Below are 20,537 nucleotides of genomic sequence, written 5' to 3'. Positions count from 1 at the left end.
AGCAATGGGCTAAGGATGGCTCCCCTCCTTGAGAGTGACTGATAGTGGGACATACATGAATCCACAACAGAATCTAACAAATGTACAACATGTAGATTATGGTCCGGTTTCCAAGGCTTGTTCAGCATATTTTTGTGATACTTTGTGGTGATCCAGTTCCATTACAATCATATGCAATCCTTTATAAAATTTACACCCACACATATTCTATACATTCACATATTGCATCCCTTATAACACTTCTACACCCTTCATAATCTCTGACAAAGTAAAAGATCCTGTCCTACTGGTTTTAAGACAGCTTTATTTTGCTGCGCTAAGCAATATTCCTAAGCAGTAATTACTATACTGAGCCCTTGTTAGGATAAAGGTTGTTTCTATTCCAAGTGTTCCTGGACTGTTGACCAACTGGAAGTTCATGGTTTTGTTGTTCCACATGGGAGCAAACAATGGGGTATTGAACTTGGTCTGTTTTTAATACCTGCCCTGTTGTGGTGAGGTTTATTACCCCACAGACCATGTTTACATTCCATTAGGAACCACATTCTTTCCTGTGTTAATTGGTTCATATAATCCTTAACCCCTTATAAACCTTGTGGGAAACATTGCAAGAATAAGTAGGCTTCATGGAAAAACAACCAAACTATTTATCTTCATTAATTTTTCTGCCTTCAAACACAAGTGAATAATAAAATGATTATAATTTTTTTTATTATAGATTATGTTACATTTAGGGCTCATGTTAGTGCATATTACTACTTTGAAAAATCACAAGCTGCACTATAGTTTTTCTTATTCTTTTCTATTTCGGTATGCCTAGCTTCTTGTAGTGGACCTGATTCCTGGCCGCAGGGAAACATGGGTGTGTTTCTATTCAACAGAAAATAGCTACATTTTAAACTTATCAAACATACAATGCAAGGGCTTACAATCACTTGATATCACTTTACATTTAAAATACAGTGTAGCCATTACACATGGATAAGCTGGAAAGCCAAAATGCCTAATCATCCTTTAATGGATCCAAGGGTTTCCACCATAAGGCTGCGTTCACACGGCGGAAAATCCATGCAGAATTCCATGTCAATTTATTGTCCATTAACTTTAATGGGATTTCGCACAGTCATTCACACAGCAGAATTTCTGCATGCGGAATTCTGCTGCTGAAATTCGGTTTCCGCGGTCCAGAAAAATATTAGTCTGGTCTTATATTTTTCCGGACTTCAGCTGTGTAATCCCATCGAAGACTTTCGGCTGAATTTTATGCGGAATTCAAGCAGAATGCATGCGGAATGCATGCAGATCCTATGCGGAATCTGCACAAACTATCACCGCTTAGTTACCTCTGCAGCTGGGATTCTACTACTCTTCTCCATGATGAGAGTAGTAGTTCCCCCCGACTGCAGAAGTCTGCAGCTGGGGAGACTTCTGTAGCGCTGGTACTACTACTCCCATCATGGAACAAAGTCTGTTCCATGTTGGGAGGTAGTACTACAGGAGCTGAGAAATTGATCACATTGGGTCTCAATTCTGAGACCCGCTGTGATCATAAGTTGGTTATTACCCAGCGATGTATATTTCCGTTTCATAACTTTTGATTCAAATACTCCACCGGGAGCCCTGAATGGCTGGCATCAAGTGGTCATTCAGGGCTCCCGGTGGGGTTTTTAAAATTATTCAGTGCAGTTTCTAGTTTTTCACAGGGGAGATCGTGACCCAATAGCTCTGTACATGATGGGAGCTGTTGTATGGGAGCATTGCGCCACATGATGGAAGCATTGCGCCGCAATCCCTGGCCAGCTCTATGAATACAAATAGGATCCTGTATACTTGGTGCTGGCCATTTAGGACTCCAGGCGGGGTATTTGAATTTATGAAACTGAAATATACATCGTTGGGGAGCGGATAACTTAATAACTTATGAACACAGTGGGTCTTAGAATTAAGACCCGATGTGATCAATCCCTCAGTCCCTGTTCTGCTACCCACAACATGGAACAGACTCTGGGGTCTGTGGGCGACTGTGGAAAAAAAAGATAGATGTTGTTAAACTAAAAAGTGATAGTTCATGCAGATTTTGGGTGGAATCTAGATGCCTTCCTCATGCAATCTGCACAAATTCTACACAAATTTGGCAAAAAGTAAGCCCCATTGACTTAAATGGGATTCCGCAGCCAATGTCTGGAAAAATATAAGACCATACTTATACCAAGGAACGTGGAAAACAGAATTTCAGCAGCGGAATTTCACATGCGGAAAATCTGCTGTGTAAATGACAGTGCAGAATCCTATTAAAGGGGTACTCCGCCCCTAGACATCTTATCCCCTATCCAAAGGATAGGGGATAAGATGTCAGATTGCCACGGTGCCGCTGCTGGGGAGCCCCGGGATCCCCGCTGCGGCACTGCGCTATCATTACAGCACAGAGCGACTTCGCTCTGCAGGTAATGACGGGCAATACAGGGGCCGGAGCATCGTTACGTCATGGCTCCGCCCCTCGGGACGTCACAGCCCGCCCCTTTCAATGCAAGTCTATGGGAGGGGGCGAGGCGGTCGTCACGCCCCCTGCCATAGACTTGCATTAAGGGGACGGGCCGTGATGTCACGAGGGGCTCCGTCCCCTGTATCGCCCGTCATTACACATAGGGCGAACTCACTCTGTGCTGTAATGATAGCGCACTGCCGCAGCGGGGATCCCGGGGCTCCCCAGTAGCGGCACCGCGGTGATCTGACATCTTATCCCCTATCCTTTGGATAGGGGATAAGATGTCTAGGGGCGGAGTACCCCTTTAAAGAAGGCCAAGCTACAGTAGTATAGACTCACTGGGTTCCTTACTGAATGCTGTCATTTGTTACTTTTTTGAGGGAATCATTTAATTTTTTTTTTTCATAATAGAAATTTTATTACATGTTTGATGGAATAATTTAATTTATCAGTAAATCTGACTGATCATATGGTGTTTGTATGCAATGAAAATAATTTTTTAAGAATATAAAATGTGCTTGAAGATGAACATACATTTAAGCTGGTCATAGAAACCTAGATATGTGTCTGACATGTAGAAAGATTTTTTTTTTCTTAAATGGCAATAGTAATTAAATACATATACTTTACAATCCAATCATACATGATCACTTTGAGATCATGACTTCAATATCTGTTTATTTATGAAATGCGATGAAGCAGAATAAGAACTTTATATACACATGTCCTGCGTACGTTACTTATCTTCAAAGCATTGGTCCACTTTGTGATGACTTCCGTCCAGACTTTTCATCTGCACAGATGGTAAGTCATAAAAGTTCAGTGTCCGTACTCTTAGATGCAGAGAGGAACATGACCACAGTATGTGTCACCTCAATGTTTGCACTTCTTACAACCTTTGATGAGTGGCCCTGTTAATGTTCTGTTAAAGGTTTGGAGGATAAGAGATCTGACATCTTTATAAATCAGTTTATAATACTACATCAAAGCACACATCCAGCAAAGAAACAACATCTGTGCACACGAACCTCAGCTCATAATCTCAATTTCCTACCAACAGAAGCAATGTATTTATAAATGTAAACATGTCTCATAGGTTCTTCTTTACGCAGCTCAAACACTGAAGATCTAAACAGTGTAATTTTATAAAATTAGTTTAGAATAGTAGGATTTTTAATATGGTTACATATGGACCAGCCTGGTTCAAAATTCACACGAAAACTACTGACAGGTAAACAAAGATTATCTTGTTACAATGGAATCTGTCAGCTTGATATGTTAGAGGCAAGAAATATTTGAAAGCATTGTCACTTTGACATCTCCTTTAAGGATGGTGGTACAAGATACTTGGAATTATTTAGAATTTAAACACTCGCGTCCTTTTTTAAGCAGTCTTCTACTGGGGCCAGGGGACCATGTGATAGGCAAGTTGCACCTGAAGTGGCAGCAAGCTTTTGCCTGTCAGCATTGCAAACGGGCACTTTGGGTTTTTGGAGGCAGCCATGCTCCAAAGTCTGACTGGTTTCATTGCTCACAATCTCTCTTACTCAGGGCTTAAGTCTCACACTTGACCCAGCCAGGATAAAGTCTCATACAGCCCACATGATTTAAGACTGACCCTCCCATCAAACTGAAGTCTCCCGCAGCTCATTGCACTTCAGCTATGGTTCTATAGAGCTTGTGACAGTTATACCTGTCAAGAAGAGAGATATATTAGGAAGAAGGAAAAATTACCAATTGCTAATTAGATCATCATCAAAATGGCAGGTCTTGAGGGCGGTTTTGCCGTAGTTAGTACATATCAAAAAAGGTCCCAGAATGGACATTTGGTGAATTAGCAACATTGTCATTCACACCATATGCATAAGGTGCATATGGAGAACAAAGGCTAGCCCATCTGGTTTGATACCACACTAGTGCTACTGTAGCACAAATCACAAAGAAACCTTATGCTGGTTATGATAGAAAGTTGTCATTATATATTGGGGCTAGGTTACCTCAAAATAGACAGAGACTCCTTCTGGCGGCGGCTGCCGAAGTACTTCGCCGGTTGGACCGTGCTGCACTGCGCCACCACCATTGATATCTATGAAGTGCTCGCTGATGTCCACGCAAAGAATGAACATGTTCTTTCTTTGCTCTGATTAATTTCAGAGGTGGAATTGTCTGCTGCAGAAATTCTGCAGTGTGAACAGGTCTGCAGAAGACCAGTTCACACTAATTCACACCGCGGAATTCTGATGCACAATTCAGCACACGGAATTCCGCGCTAATTACGTTGTGTGAGCATACCCTTAGAGGGACCTACAAAACATTAGGTAGGTTAATTTAATGTTGTGGTTGATCAATGTATACCCTGCCACCTGGTTTGGGGACCTCCCTGGATTCCTAAAGCCAGACCGTATTGTTCCTGGAGAGAAAAGCCAGTACCAAAGTTGTCTGGCTGAGGCTTTCTCTGTCCCTCCCCATAGACAACACATGAACATTCAGCCATGCCTAATGTTTATGTGTATAGGGAAATCGGGTAAGATAGCTGATATCCAATAATTTTGCTGACAGTTATATAAAATGTATCATCACCTTTAACCCCTTAGGGACTCAGCCTATTTTCACCTTAAGGACTCTTTCAATTTTGCACCTACAGACCCATATAAGGGCTTGTTTTTTGCATCAACAATTGTACTTTGCAATTACATCCCTTATTATAGAATATAACCTGCGGTGAAACCGAAAAAAAATATTTGTGTGGTGAAATTTTAAAAAACGCCATTTTGTAAGTTTTGGGGGCTCCCGTTTCTACACAGTGCAATATTTGGTAAAAATTACACATTATCTTTATTGTGTAGGTTCATACGGTTAAAAGGATACCCAATTTATTTAGGTTTAATTTTATTTTAATACTTAAAAACATTATAAACTGCATGCACCAAAATTAGTATGTTTAAAATTGGCATCTTATGACCCTTATAACATTTTTATTTTTCCGTGTACGGGGTGGTATGAGGGCTAATTTTTTGCGCCGTCATCTTTAGTTTTATAGGTAATATTTTTGTTTTGATGGGCCTTTTTTCCCCCCTTTTTACTAATATTTTTATGGTATATGAAGTGACCAAAAATGCACAATTTTGGTATTTGGTATTTTTTGGTATTTGTTATTTTATGTTATTTAGCGACCGTGTGGTTTAGCTAACCTAATATTTTAATAGTTCAGACATATACGCAAGCGGCTATACCACATATGATTATTTTAATTCTTTATTACATTATTTTATTTAAAAAAATTGGACAAGGGGGATGATTTAAACTTTTAATAGGGAAGGGGTTAATGAACTTTTATTTAAAAAAAAATCTGCACTTTTTTTTTTTAGCCCCCATAGGGGGCTAAAACATGCAATCTTCTGATTGCATATACTGATCAGTGCTCTGCCATTGCAAAGCACAGATCAGTGTAACCGGCGCTCTGCTGCTCCTGCCTGCTGCGCAGGCATGGAGCAATAGATTGCCGATCGGACGATGGAGAGGCAGGTGAGGACCCTCTCGTCTGCCAGTAAGCTGAACGGGACATCGCAATTTAGTCGCGATAGTCCCGATCAGCTCCACTGAGCTGCTGGGATTCTTTTATTTTCATTTTAGACGCTGCAATAAACTTTGATTGCGGCGTCTAAAGGGTTAACACTGGGTTTAACCCGTTCTCTGCTGGTGAGAACGGTTTAAATCCAGTAAGGGGAACCAGGGCATACACGTACGCCCTGAGTCCTTAAGGATCGGGGATGCAGGGCATATGCATACGCCCTGCGTCCCCAAGAGGTTAAGGGCAGGGTCACACATAATGGATCTGCAGCGTAAAGTACCGTTGACCCGAAACTATAGTGTGCTTCCAGCTGTCTGTCTGTGTCAGGTACTGTCCAGAGCAGTGGAAGTTCACTATGGGGATTTGCACCTGCTCTGCACAGTTTCTGACACAGACAGAGGTGCCAGCAGAGAGCACTGTGGCCAGACTGGAAAGAACTACACAACTTCCTCTGTACTATACAGCAGCTAATAAGTACTGGAAGGTTTAAGATTTTTACATAGAAGTATTTCACTAATTAGTTTAACTTTCTGGCACCAGTTGATTTGTGAACATTTGCTTGCCACCGTAGTACCCCTTTTAACCCCTTAAGGACCCAGCCAATTTTCACTGTAGGACACGGCCATTTTTTGCACATCTGACCACTGTCACTTTAAGCATTAATAACTCTGGGATGCTTTTACCTTTCATTCTGATTCCGAGAACGTTTTTTCGTGACATATTCTTATTTATGTTAGTGGTAAAATTTTTGATGAAAAAATTAAAAATTTCACTTTTTTTTTTTTACTTTGAAGCTCTCTGCTTATAAAGAAAATTAATATTCCAAATAAATTATATATTGATTCACATATACAACATGTCTACTTTATGTTTCCATCATAAAGTTGACATGTTTTTACTTTTGCAAGACATCAGAGGGCTTCAAAATATAGCAGCAATTTTCCGATTTTTCACAAAATTTTCAAAATCGACATTTTTCAGGGACCAGTTCTGTTTTGAAGTGGATTTGAAGGGCCTTCTTATTAGAAATACCCCACATATGACCCCATTATAAAAACTGCACCCCTCAAAGTATTCAAAATGACATTCAAAAGGTTTGTTAACCCTTTAGGTGTTTCACAGGAATATATGCAAATTGAAGGAGAAAATTCAAAATCTTCTTTTTTTACACTCGCATGTTCTTGTAGACCCAGTTTTTTAATTTTTACAAGGGGTAAAAGGAGAGAAATCTTCCTAAAATTTGTAACCCTAAAATTTTTACAAGGGGTAAAAGGAGAGAAATCTTCCTAAAATTTGTAACCGGTAAAATTTCTCTCGAGTAAGAAAATACCTCATATGTGTATGTCAAGTGTTCGGTGGGCGCAGTAGAGGGCTCAAAAGGGAAGGAGCGACAGTGGGATTTTAGAGGGTGAGTTTTCTGAAATGGTTTTTGGGGGGGCATGTCACATTTAGGAATAGTGTTGAGCGGCATAGGCCATATTCGAATTCGCGAATATTCGCGAATATATGGACGAATATTCGTCATATATTCGCGAATATTCGCATATTCGATATATTCTCGTTTTATTTTCGCATATGCGAAAAGTCGTGCGTGCGAAAATTAACATATGTGAAAATTAGCATATACAAAATTAACATATGCGAAAATTCGCATATGCGAAACTTAGCATATGCTAATTTTCGCATATGCGAATTGTTGCACGCCAGTCTCACACAGTAGTATTACAGCCTTCTTTACACCACACAAGCTGGAAGCAGAGAGGGGTGATCACTGTGATGTGTACTGTGAAGAAAAAAAAAAAAAAAAAAAAAAACGAATATTCGTAATTACGAATATATAGTGCTATATTCGCGAATTCGCGAATAATATTCGAATTGCGAATTTTCGCGAGCAACACTATTTAGGAAGCCCCTATGGTGCCAGAACAGCAAAAAAAAAACACACACATAGCATACTATTTTGGAAACTACACCCCTCAAGGCACGTAACAAGGGGTCCAGTGAGCCTTAACACCTCACAGGTGTTTGACGACTTTTCTTGAAAGTTGGATGTGTCAATGATTTTTTTTCCCACTAAAATGCTAGTTTTCCCTCAAATTTAAAATTTTTACAAGAGGTAATAGGACAAAATGCCCCCCAAAATTTGAAACCCCATCTCTTTTAAGTATGAAAATACCCCATGTGTGGACGTCAAGTGCTCTGCTGGCGCACTACAATGCTCAGAAGAGAAGGAGCGCCATTGAGCTTTTGGGAAAAAAATTGTTTGGAATGGAAGTCAGGGGCCATGTGCGTTTACAAAGCCCCCCGTGGTGCCAGAACAGTCGACCCCCCACATGTGACCCTATTTTGGAAACTACACCCCTCACAGAATTTAATAAGGGGTGCAGTGAGTATTTACTCCCCATTTTCACGTACCACTGTTCCAAAAATCTGTCAGACACCTGTGGGGCGTAAATGCTCACTGTACCCCTTATTACATTCCGTGAGGGGTGTAGTTTCCAAAATGGGGTCACATGTGGGTATTTTTTTTTTTTGCGTTTATGTCAGAACCGCTGTAAAATCGGCCACCCCTGTGCAAATCACCAATTTAGGCCTCAAATGTACATGGTGCGCTCTCACTTCTGAGCCTTGTTGTGCGTCCGCAGATCATTTAACGCCCACATATGGGGTATTTCCGTAATCAGGAGAAATTGCGTTACAAATTTTGGGGGTCTTTTTTTTCCTTTTACTGCTTGTGAAAATAAGTATGGGGCAACACCAGCATGTTAGTGTAAAATTTTTTATTTTTTTTACACTAACACGCTAGTGTGGCCCCCAACTTTTCCTTTTCATAAGGGGTAAAAGGAGAAAAAGCCCCCCAATATTTGTAGTGCAATTTCTCCCGAGTACGGAGGTACCCCATATATGGCCCTAAACTGTTTCCTTGAAATACGACAGGGCTCTGAAGTGAGAGCGCCATGCGCATTTGAGGACTAAATTAGGGATTGCATAGGGGTGGACATAGGGGTATTTTACACCAGTGATTCCCAAACAGGGTGCCTCCAGCTGTTGCTAAACTCCCAGCATGCCTGGACAGTCAGTGGCTGTCCAGAAATGCTGGGAGTTGTTGTTTTGCAACAGCTGGAGGCTCCGTTTTGGAAACACTGCCGTACAATACGTTTTTAATTTTTATTGGGGGGGGGGGGGGGACAGTGTAGTGTAGTGTTAGTGTAGTGTATTGTTTTTAGGGTACATTCGCACTGTTTACAGTGATTTTCCCGCTAGGAGTTTGCACTGTGGCAAAAAATTTGCCGCCGCCCAAACTTGAAGCAAGAAACTTACTGTAAACCTGCCCGTGTGAATGTACGCTGTACGTTCACCTGGGGAGGAAAACCTCCAGCTGTTTCAAAACTACAACTCCCAGCATGTACTGACAGACCGTGCATGCTGGGAGTTGTAGTTTTGCAACAGCTGGAGGCACACTGGTTGGAAAACCTTCAGTTAGGTTCTGTTATCTAACTCAGTATTTTCCAACCAGTGTGCCTTCAGCTGTTGCAAAACTACAACTCCCAGCATGTACTGATCACCAAAGGGCATGCTGGGAGATGTAGTTATGCAACAGCTGGAGGTACGCAATTACAACTCCCAGCATGCCGAGACAGCTGTTTGGGCATTCTGGGATTTGCAGTTTTGCAACATCTGGAGGGCTACAGTTTTAGAGACCACTGCAAAGTGATCTCCAAACTGTGGTCCTCCAGCTGTTGCAAAACTACAAATCCCAGGATGCCCGGACAGCAAACAGCTGTTTGGGCATGCTAGGAGTTGTAGTTTTGCAAGATCTGGAGGGATACAGTTTAGAGACCATTAGATAGTGGTATCAAACTGTAGCCCTCCAGCTGTTGCAAAACTACATATTCCAGCATGCCCAAACAGCTGTCTGGGCATGCTGGGAGTTGTAGTTTTGCAACATCTGGAGGGCTAGAGTTAGAGACCACTATCTAGTGGTCTCAGACTGTACCCTCCAGATGTCACTAGGCAACTCACCGGCTTCCGTAGGATCCAGCCGCACGACGTCGCCGCTCGCCAATCTCCGTCGCCGCCCGCCAATCTCCGTCGCCCGCAGCCTCCGGATCGGTAAGTGATGACCCCCCTGGGCCTTTGCACGGGCTGCCTGCTGAATGATTTTAGCAGGCATCCCGGTCCGATCCCCACCCGGTGCGCGGCGGGGGCCGGAATTGTCCATGACGTACACGTACGTCATGGGTCCTTAAGTACCAGGGTGTCATGACGTACGCGTACGTCAAGGGTCCTTAAGGGGTTAACATTGGTGATTTTCACCTAAGATAAGCTATTAATGTTTATACATGAATCATTGAGGGTCTGACTTCTGAAACACCCAACCATAAGCAATAAAAGACAATGAGATGAGTTATATACAAGGCACAGCTGCAACCCAGCATTTAAACACTGGTTGCCTATGCTAAGGGTAGGACCCTAATGTAACAAATCACAAGAATCCCTGTAGGTATTGCATCCTAACAATGGAGTGGTGTTTCCCTGGATCACTCCTGGGTGGAGTACAATGAAACATCATTTTCACAACATTTAATAAGCAAACTATTACTATAAAGGGGAAATGAGTCATCAACTAACCTGACTTGTGGATACATATCTATAAAATTACAATTAGATGTCATGTACAAGACAATGTTATGGTTCTAAACAGCCTTTACATGGCAGCAATACAGAAAAGTATGGGGGGCCCTACTGTATTTCCCTATGCTACAGATAGAATACACACAAATACAGACTCTTTTTTCAGTTATACTTACATTCATGAAAACATTATAAAGCATCCATGGGATCTAATATTGCAGAATTTTCACATATTATGAATCATGGAAAAGTTTAGAAAACTTGTAAGGGGGAGAACCATCAGGATGAAATTCAACCTGATTTGCATGCCAGTTTTCTAGCGTCAAATAGTTGCAAATTGTTGCACAAGTGTTCTTTAGCTCAAACATTTGTGACTTTTCCTGTGTTTTATTTTATTTTTTTTAAAGTTAAGAGCGATGGACAAATATTTACAACTATTTTATGTCACTATTCTGCTGTAAGCACTGATAAATTCGCCCAAAAATGTTTTATCACAATCAATGTTCTGAAAATAGGTGATGATCAGACTTTCTGAAATACCAGATAATTTAAGGTATTTTATTATAAAACCTGTGAAGCTAACCTGTCAGGAAAACAAGGGTGTAAATAAGCACATGACTAGATAAGGCTAGGCATCGGAATTCCAGACAAACCTTTTTATCTCCAAAGCCCTTTCCAGCGCCGAGATAAGACTTTTTGGTGTTATGCAAATGAGAACCAAAGGCCCAAGGGTTGTTCCGCAGCATGGTCCAGGTAATTCCAGCCCATGTCTTTTTTATTTTAAGGTTATCAGTTAAACAGCAGTCAGGCATTGTCTGGACTTACCTAAGCTCTTCCTGTGCTGGGAAATGCCCCATGGGCTTTTGAGTATCATTTGCTTAGTAACAAGAAGGTTTGATCGCTTCTCGGCCTTTTGGCTAAGATCAAGTGTAGTACCCTTCCTGTTAGTTGGTGGTGTGGACGACCACCAAGGCAGGATGGGGAACCACACAGTAGGACGGGTGTACCAGGGATGGCTGTATAGCACAGAAGTCATCCAGGATGAGACCTGTTCCCTGCTGGATCTTGCCCTAAGGTCTGGGTAGAGTGAAGGCTGAGGTGCACAAGTGCCCTGGGAGTGGTGACACCAGGGTGCCAGAATTCACTTGGGATTGGCAACCCTACTTGAATGAAAGCACATAGAACACAATTTTTCTCTGACTCTTCTGGGCACTCACCATTAGCATCCCGGCCTTCCGGCTAGGATCGGGGAATTTTTATAGATCCGGTCGGATGTCCGGGCAGTATTACACACTGCACACATCCACTTATTTATTATTTTTGTCACTGTGGCCACCTTTTTGTGTTCTGTTTGTTCACTAGGATTTGGTAGGGTGCAGTAGCCCTTCTGGGTGTCCCTCCTACCAGTCTAGGGGAGGTGTGTGTGGCCCTCAGGTTCCTCACCTCCCTGCTATACCCTGTGGCATCCTTGCTTCGGCAGGATGCCAAACCGGTTTTACTGGTTCCTTGGTGACAAACTGGTTAACGCCTAGTTGTCCGCCGGGAACACCTTCGGACCCTGAGTAGCTTCGGTGAAAGGGGACATTGTACCTGGAACCTTGCAGGTGCCTTTTGGCCCAGAGGCGAAGGGTTTGGTTTGTTGGGGGTCCTCTCTCCTTTTGGAGAAGGGCTTGCGATAGACCGCATCCTCATGCACGTTTTTTTTTTGTGTGAACCCTTGCTTTTTACTTGCACTTGGGTGATTTGAGAGCACGTACCTTGGCTTTCAATAAAAAAAAAAAAACAAGAAGGTTTGTATCTTGGCACTGGAAAGGACTATAAAGATTAAAAAGAAAATGTATGCCAGGAATGAAGATGACTAGCCCTATATAGCCACGTGCTTACTTACCCCCATGTTTCTCTGCTGACAGGTCCACTTCAATGTACTGAGATGGTTATCATTTTCATCAGGCCGTGTTAGGCTGTTCATATTGCATAGATATTTAAATATCACATATTAAACACACAAGTTTTATGCTCCTGAAACAAATTCTGCTATATGACAAATCAATTTTCCATACACTTTAATTAAAAAAGGCATTGCAAGATATATGTTATTTTGCTGTATACAATAGTAAACATGACTACGTTTTGTATATGGCAAAATTACACATAATTAAATGGAAACAAAACACGCTGTGAACCCAGACTTACCATTTAGGCTCACACTCCAAATTCTGAATAAACTTATCAGTATATTTCTTTCGTTTTTTTTTTTTTTTTTTTCATGTGCAAACTCCATGCAAGTGTTGCGCCTGATCAGCTTCAAACCGAGGACTACCAGCATTGCCAAGTCACTGTGCTAACAATGAGCCGCCAATCTACCCACATTGACTCTGCGAGCATGTGCAAGGATGTCCAGAAAACTACAAGCTCCAGACTAGAGATGAGCGAACTTACAGTAAATGCGATTCGTCACAAACTTCTCGGCTCGGCAGTTGATGACTTTTCCTGCATAAATTAGTTCTGCTTTCAGGTGCTCCGGTTCCGGTGGGCTGGAAAAGGTGGATGCAGTCCTAAGAGACTCTTTCCTAGGACTGTATCCACCTTTTCCAGCCCACCGGAGCACCTGAAGGCTGAACTAATTTACGCAGGATAAGGCATCAACTGCCGAGCCGAGAAGTTCGTGACGAATCGAATTTACTGTAAGTTCGCTCTTCTCTTCTCCAGACAGTTCAAGAAAATTCTCCAACTAATCTGCTGTGTGTGAGCACAACACAAGATTATTTTTGTCTTAATTACAGGTGTACCTATTATAAAGGCTGACCATACAATTGCTATGGGGCCAAGGATGTCTCAAAAACAGGTCCAAGGTGAGCATTTTTTATAAGCACTATTTATGTTCAATCTTAGATTAAGTGATCAAAAGAAAAAACACGCAAATACTGTAACCATATTTTATCATTTGTAATCATTTTACCAAATTTTTTAGTTATATTTTTAACTATATATTTCTTTTATTGTTGGAGGGGAAAAGGGTTCTGGTATTTGTGTTTTTTAATAAAATTATAAAACTTCAAAATGTTAAAGAAAATATATTAATTTAAACAAACAAAAAAAAAATTATGTACCAGCTCTAGTCAATCTGAATGCAGTACTGAGCTGCAACATAACATCATACCACTAGGTGGCAGTGGTAACTTATTATGAAGAGAAGTAAACTGACAGGAATTATGACTTTCTTCAGCATTTTAGGACAAATAACACAATAGAGTAAAGTTAGTTATTTTTAACAAACTATATTTTATTTCAATTTTATTAATCAGCATGTACTACTCCAAAAATGTAGGCCTAATCCTACCCTTAAAATTTGCTTAGAAATGTAGCAAATAAAAATATATTGCTAGTAGTTTGATTGACTGCAGTAATTCAGAAAATATTTTTAAGCTAATCCAAGAAGGAACAGAAATTTCACTGGCATTTTTGCAATTAAGAGATAAAAAGTTTAGATATAACTCTAGCCTTACTGTTTCAGAGCTTTGTTTAATCTATTTTTTACCACAATTAATTGGATGCTGTTTCTGGATTGATGCTGTTTCAAGAAACGTCCCTCAATTTTAAAGCCTATGTGATTTCTAACATATTTGTAAGTTCCTTAATTTACCAAAAATAATTCCTTACATGAGAAAAAAAAGCTCAATGTTTTGATCACTAAATGTCGCACTTCCCTGCAAATTGCAGTCCATTGTCTGTTGTTAATAATAATAATTTTATTTATATAGCGCCTACAGATTCCGCAGCGCTTACAATTATGGGGTACAAACAAAGACAAGTTAGGGAAATTCTCTCTGTAGCATCAGAGAGATTAGGTCGGTATTCACACTAAACAGATTAACTAATATTCTTTTCTTGGGTGTTCGGAGATTAAGGGCGTCCCAGCTGCGATCAGCTACTTATCCCCTATGCTATGGATAAGGTGATAAGTTAATTTTGGCTGGAGTTCTCCTTTAATTTATTTCTCTAAATAGCATGCATTCTCAAATGAATAAGGTATGCCCTGACACAAAACAATGCAATTTATGACTATGCCACACATAGGCCAGCTTCAGGTGTATATAAGCCCATGATGATCAGTCACAGTGTGTCCTTACTCCTTATATCCTAGAGTATGATTACCCAGATCGCAAATGACCCCCTAAACCCAAGAAACAGTGTCCGGACTGGCCATAGGGCACACTGCGCTCTCCGTCTTAACAAGCAGGGCTGGCCAGTCCCGGACACATTTAATTATAAGGGCTTCTTAATGATTCACTTATAGTGAAATGTGGCACCAAGGTGGCATTATTAGTGTTTGGGGCACTAAAGGTGCATGAAAAGTGTAGAGCCTTAAATGTTTGTCCCTCAAGTTCTGAAGAGACGGGTCTTGGCGGGAAGAAATTGTCCTTTTGGTCTGTGCTAGATGGAGAAGAAAAAGGAAAGTTAATGACTCCAATTAGAGAAGACATCATCTGTGAGTCCCCACATGTTTCTCTATGTACTTACTGCACAGCCTGTGTAGGGTTGATATCTACCACTATATGGTCACTTGGAGTGGAGGGGGTAAATACTAGTGTTTATTGGTTCTATTGGTCCCAGTATACAGGTTTTGGACAGTAACAGTATGACAGTGATATGAAAGGTGATAATATTCCTCCTTGTATACTGGTATTATTTGTGAAATGGGTCTTAATGTACAGGATTTGGTCAGTAAAAGTATGATGGTAATATGTATGGTGAAAACATTTCCATAGTTACGTATTAACACTGGCATATATGAATTATTTAGAGATACACATATATAATTAATTATTTTTGTTATATACCCTATTATACCAAACTATGATTAACACTTGACCAGTACTCTTTGTGGCTCTGCCCTCATGTAGCCACACCTATGACCAAAGTGGGCTGCTTTGTCTATAATTTCTTGGTCTTTTTTTGGTCCCAGTCTACATACCTTTAGCATTAACATTTCTTGATTTGCAGAGGTGTAAGGGTTAAAAAAAAGAAATCCAATTTTAGCCATGTTTTTTAGTATTATAAAGTCTACATAAGATTGGAAAAAGATTATATGCTTTATTGTCACTATGGATTAGACATATCTGTTCTCCTAGGTTTGTGTAGGTGTAAGATCAAAAGATTGAGAGTAGGAACATTTTGAGGAGTTCCCAGCATGTTCCTTGCTTTCCACCCTGAGAAAATATTTACACTTTTTTAACCAACTCAAAATGGTGGGGAGTCATAGTGCATACTTTTCTTATGATCTGCAGCTCTCAGTGGGAATAGAACAAAAAAATCCAATTTAAACACTCCTTATGTCATTGAGATGATAAATACAATTTTTGATGTAAACTGGAAGAATAAAATAAATAAAAGTGGGCATTCAAATCACTATTTATAAAATAGTCTGCAAAGGTATATGGATCAGCACAGACTTAATTCAATCCTATGATCCAGGCGTGGTCAGCTAGTGACTAAGTGAGGGTCATTTTCCAAGCATATCCTACTTTTGGATCGGACTGAAAATCGTGGACTGCTGCGCTGGGGCCCCCCCTGGATCTCCTGGATGGGGCCACAGCAATATGCTGGAAAGAGGGCGTGTCTGCCGCGGCTTTCTGCTGGGGACGAAACTTCACTTCCTGCAGACTGCCGTGGCCCTGTCCAGGAGATTCTGGGGGCCCCAGCACTCGGACCCCCCCCCCCCCCCCCCGCCCCGCGCGATCTATAACTTATCCCCTGTCCTTTGGAAAGGGGATATGATATTTTGCGCTGGAATACTCCTTTGAAAATCCCATATTAGACTGTAATATTCAATTCTTTGTTTCATGTCAATGTTACAAGGTGCAGGGGGGGAGGTTGCGGGAGAGGTCAAACAGGGCTACGGACCCGACTCGCGCTACAAGCGCTTCATAAGGCCCTTCAGTGAAGGTGCAGGGGGGGAGGTTGCGGGAGAGGTCAAACAGGGCTACGGACCCGACTCGCGCTACAAGCGCTTCATAAGGCCCTTCAGTGAAGGGCCTTATGAAGCGCTTGTAGCGCGAGAAGGGTCCGTAGCCCTGTTTGACCTCTCCCGCAACCTCCCCCCCTGCATCTTGTCACATTGACATGAAATAAAGAACATGGAAGAAGCATCATGAATGGTGAGTGCGCTTGATTCATTTTCTTCTGATTGAATATTGCATTCATACTCTTCTAGCAAGCTTTGCACCTCCATTTGCTTCCACGCACAAATCGGACGTTGCTGTTATGTGCCGGACTATTGGATAGTCCGTAGGTGTGTGAAGCTGCAGTGCCAGCTTGCCCTCTTTTTCTTCCACATTAGACTGTGTTCACACACATGATGTTCGCAGTATCATCATAGTTTTTTCCATCATTTTCCAAAATCCTGCCAAAAATACAGTCCTATTATAGCAGGCTTGGGCGAGATGTAGCTAATGTGTGTGGCCACTTTAAAGGGGTACTCCGCTGCTCAGCGTTTGAAACAAACTTTTGAATGCTGGAACCAGTGCCGGGAGCTCATTACATCATAGCCCCGCCCCCTCGTGATGTCACGCCCCGCCCCCTCAATGCAAGTTTATGGGAGGGGCATGATGGCTGTCATGCCCCCTCCCATAGACTTGCATGGAGGGGGCGGGACGTGACATCATGAGGTGCGGGGCTATGATGTCATGAGCTCCTGGCGCCGGCACCAGCATTCAGAACAGTTTGTTCAAAACGCTGAACAGTGAAGTACCCCTTTAATATCTAGGATTTCCGGTTGCACAATCCCAACTCTCTGCTGTGAAGATATATTGTGTGCATACTGTTAATGTCAGCAAACTTGAAAATGTTTACTGACTCACATGGCAATAAAGAGTATATTCCGGCATACCCTATAAATTGCTTCCTGTGTCATGGACAGCCCAAGTAAACAGAAGTCAGCATTACAGTCTTTGAAGAAGTCTATAGGGCTATAGTTTTTATCTTTGTTTACCTTCTAACTCTGCAAGAAAAAAGTTGTGGCAGGCTCTATCTCATACTGTATTAGAGGCTATATCTCCTGGAATTGTCTGGAATGATCCATATGATGTGCCTGCATGTCACTGTACAGACTCTGTGAGGCTTGTGTGCCTTCAGGAAATGGTCCAATTCTGGAAGTTTCAACAGAATCTGTAATAGAGGGATAATATTGTCACGTCACTAAGAGCAGGATAATATTGTCATATTATCAAAGAGCATACACTTAGAAAACTATTTTCGAATGTTAGATAATGTTAGAAATGATTTAGCAACTGTAACATTTACAATAAACAAGAAAATATATATGGAGAATAATATTTTTAAGAATTTATATCTACTTAATTTATATCTACTTAATTTTTCATCTACTTAATTTTTTAGGTTATTTTACATAAATAGAATAACCAACCAGGACTGAGCATTGTAAATGTGAGCATTAAACACTAAGTGGCACTATTTTGGAGAAACTTTCATATTTCCAATCTATATATTTTCCATTTATATTTCCAGTACATTGTTAAGGAGTTGTTTAGAATTCCATAAATGGCGTAATCCACATTGATGCTGAAAACTTGCTAGTAAATTCATCACTTCAAAACAAAGCTCTTATCCCTGTGCTAAAACATTATGGTCATAAACCGCAAGTGAGTCATGAACCACTCTGCTCTACTGAGTACGTCCTCAGCTTATCTAGTATGTTAGTAGTACACATCTGTTAGAAAAAGGCTGGCTCTCAATTGACCTTCATTCATCAGAGGTGCCCTGTTTCCTTTGATGGTGTGGAGATAGTGGGTCTGATGTGTATTTCTAAGTACAGTGTTTGAAAACCTCTACATCCTACGAGATCCATCCAGACAAACATTTTTCATGCCTGAAGTTGTTGGACTACATGATGACTTTAGTCCCACTTGCTTTGTTCTTATCCTATTAGTCCTGCAGTCTGGCTGGTATCCTTTATCAAAGGCGTTCTAACCTGAGACAACCAGTTTCAAGGCTTCAATAAGGAACCAGTATCCACCTAATCCTTTTAATTCCCAAGGGAGCCTAACAGATTTCTTTTACAAGTTTGTCTCTGAATTTAATCCAGGTAAACAGTTTAAAACAGCAGGGAACCAGTGCAGATCCCTATTGTACTGCAATAAACCCCGGGCAGTGCCTCCTATAACCACAGACTTCAAGTGCCACAGTCTACATCCTTTTCTTTTATAATGCAAAACACATTCAGCAACCTTACAAAATACATTTCCACAAAGGTTATGAATTTTATATTATGCTACAGATATTTTGACACAATAATGGACCTTTTCAACACATATGAATTTCATTCCCCTTTGGGACAGACAGGTGTCCTCGAAAAAGACTAAAGTTATTGTTTACGCTGTGATATGAAAAGTCTACATTAACCAATGTGCCAGTTACTGCAGGTTGTGTTCAGTTTTTAAAATATTATTTACACACTAAATTGCTGTATAAATATAATGTGCTTGATAGGATATTTGTGTTTGCAACATGGTGATAGGTAAGTTCACCCCTAGACACCATTGGGCATCATGTAACCTTTTCTGTGGGTGGGTCATCAAGTTTTCAATAAAACGAGTCGTTTACTGTCAAAAGTGTGTTCTATTCTACTTTTCAAGTCTTAATAATAAAAAAAAACTATAAAGTAACAGAAGTTTTCCTGGCCTGTGAGAGAAATGCAATAGGTGCAGTGGTCTACACCAAGGGAAAGGAAAATAACTTGCTCTACAATGCCACCTACTGGAGAAAGCTTTTCTTACAATTAGCATCCATAAAGGGGATGTTCCGTTAAGAAAAATAGGTCTAAACTGATGCATTATATAAAGTTAAATATATTTTAAATGTTTCAGAAACTGTACTGTTTTAGAGATACAAGACTACAAATCCCCCACGTGCCTGCTTTGTTTTGATAATCTGTTGCCCTTGGTTATGACCCACTAAGGTGGTCACACATGCTCAGTTCAGCTGTTGTAAAGTATTGACAGTGTCTCCACTGTGCATGTAGGTACGGGGATCGTAAAAAAATGTGGGCTCTGTTGCCTCGCAACAGCATGGTCAAAGAGAGAAAACCTGGAAGGGATAAGATTTTTTGGGAAAAAGACAGTACAGACATATCAGCTACTTTTACTTAAAAGCAGCACATTTGGACTCCTTTACCTATACAGTAGATAAAATAAATATTTAACATATCACTATTTTTCTCACTTAATATATTACCAAAGGTACTATTGACATGACATTTTCACAGATGTTTGTAACAACCCAATTAATCCCCGCAAACACAGAAGCTAAAACAAATAAGCTAATAAATTAAGTTATATGTATTAATGTGAAATGGCAAAGGGAAAAATAATTAAATAAGCTTAGGCCCCTTTCACACTACAAAATGACTCCTTCTTAAAAGATCCGTTGGAAGTTCTGTCTGAAAAACGTCTGTAAAACGGCAGTTACAAAATCCTATACGACCGTTAGAAAATCCCATTATAGTCTATGGGATTTTTCTAATAGCCGTTTTAACTCATTATAGCCCGTTATTAATAACGGACGTTATTTTGTGACGGAAGATAGTAACGGGAGAAATAGTGCATGCATTCTCCCGCTACTATCTTCCATCACAAAATAATGGCAGTTATTAATAACAGGCTATAACGGGTTAAAACGGCTATTAGAAAAATCCCATAGACTATAATGGAATTTTCTAATGGCCGTATAGGATTTTGCAACTGCTGTTTTACAGCTAATTTTCAGACAGAACTTTGTACGGATCTTTAACCCCTTAAGGACTCAGGGTTTTTCCGTTTTTGCACTTTC

This window comes from Hyla sarda, chromosome 1, assembly GCF_029499605.1.
Source record: "Hyla sarda isolate aHylSar1 chromosome 1, aHylSar1.hap1, whole genome shotgun sequence".
Classification (NCBI taxonomy): Eukaryota; Metazoa; Chordata; class Amphibia; order Anura; family Hylidae; genus Hyla; species Hyla sarda.
The sequence above is the reverse complement of the archived record's forward strand: the minus strand, read 5'-3'. Positions refer to the sequence as shown.